Source organism: Myotis brandtii, unplaced genomic scaffold, assembly GCF_000412655.1.
Source record: "Myotis brandtii unplaced genomic scaffold, ASM41265v1 scaffold82, whole genome shotgun sequence".
Taxonomy (NCBI): Eukaryota; Metazoa; Chordata; class Mammalia; order Chiroptera; family Vespertilionidae; genus Myotis; species Myotis brandtii.
This window is the reverse complement of record NW_005371324.1, coordinates 9,747,876-9,749,691: the sequence shown is the minus strand read 5'-3', so window position 1 is coordinate 9,749,691 and position 1,816 is coordinate 9,747,876.

Sequence of the window (1,816 nt, the reverse complement as noted above, 5' to 3'; positions counted from 1 at the left end):
GGGTGGGGGCTGGCTGGTTTGCCCTGAAGGGTGTCCCCAATCAGGGTGGGGGTCCTGCTGGGGTGCCTGGCCAGCCTGGGTGAGGAGCTGATGGCTGTTTGCAGGCTGGTCACACCCCCTTCAAGGTGGGGGTTCCCACTGGGGTGCCTGGCCAGCCTAAATGAGGGGCTGATGGCTGTTTTCAGGCTTCCCGCACCCCCTTCAGGGTGGGGGTCCCCACTGGGATGCCTGGCCAGCCTGGGTGAGGGTCTGATGGCTGTTTGCAGGCTGGTCAAGCCCCCCCCAGTGGGGACCCTCACCTCATGGAGGTTTGACCAGCCTGGGTGAGGGCTGAGGGCCGTTTTCAGGCTGGCCAAGCCCCCTCTGGCGACGGAAGCTCTCAGCCTCTCCTTTTTTCTTTTTTATTCTGGTATTTATTTACCTTCTATAATTGAAACTTTGTAGCCTTGAGTGCAGCTCAGAGCCGGCCAGGGCAGGCGGGAGGGAAGCTTGGCTTCCTCCATCGCCGGGGCAACCAAGCCTCCTGCTTGCTCCAGCTCCGTGGCTGCTGGCCGCCATCTTGGTTGGGTTAATTTGCATATAGTCACTCTGATTGGCTGGTGGGCGTGGCTTAAGGCATAGCAAAGGTATGGGCAATTTGCATGTTTGTCTTTTATTAGTGTAGATGACATCTTACTCACTTCTTTGTGCTATTATTGAAATACATATTCTTTGTACATTTTAAGACTTATACCTTTAAAATCTACACTTATTGCAAGGCTTTCTTTAATTTCCTGAGGTTGAAAAACCAGATTCTGACAATTTCTGACACTATTCTCTTTGACTTTATGGAGTAGTGGATTTTGGAAGATTCTTTCTCTGACATTCAGGAAGAGCTTCTCCTGTAGTCAGTTTTTTATGCAACTGTTGGAAACTAATATACTTCCCCCCAAAATTAGTGGCTTTTGGTTAGGTGGAGTAAAGGAACAGATGCTAGGAAATTAGTCTGAGAACATTCACTGCAGTGAATGGCTCTTGAAGATTTCAGGATTTGTCCTTTTTGAAACCAACTTTTTGTTGGTTCTTGCTCCATCCTGCCAGGGTGTGTACACAGAATCTGGCTTGCTGCCCTGAGATTTAATTTAATAAAATGGTTTATATATTTGAATGAGATAGAACTAGGCTGAAATCACAATCTCTCTACTTATTAAGTATGAGTTTGTGGTAAAGTTATTTAGCCTTTTGTATTTATCTATTTTTATTTTTAAATTCTTTATTGTTTAAAGTATTACATAAGTCTCCTTTTCCCCCATTGACCTCTCCCTGGCCGCGCCCACCCTTCTGCACATGCCCTCACCCCCCTACTGTCTGTGTCCATTGGTTATGCTCATATGCATGCATACAAGTCCTTTGGTTGATCTCTTACCCCCTCACCCCTCTCCTTCCCTCATAGGTTGGACAGTCTGTTCGATGCTTCTATGACTCTGGTTCTATTTTTGTTCATCAGTTTATGTTGTTCATTATATTCCACAAATGAGTGAGATCATGTGATATTTATCTTTCTCCAACTGGCTTATTTCTCTTAGCATAATGATCTCCAGTTCCATTCATGATGTTGCAGATGGTAAGAATTCCTTCTTTTTTACAGCAGCATAGTATTCCATTGTGTAGGTGTACCACAGTTTTCTAATCCACTCATCTGTTGATGAGCACTTAGGCTGTTTCCAAATCTTAGCTATTGTAAATTGTGCTGCTATGAACAGAGGGGTGCATATATCCTTTCTGATTGGTGTTTCTGGTTTCTTGGGATATATTCCTAGAAGTGGGATTACTGGGT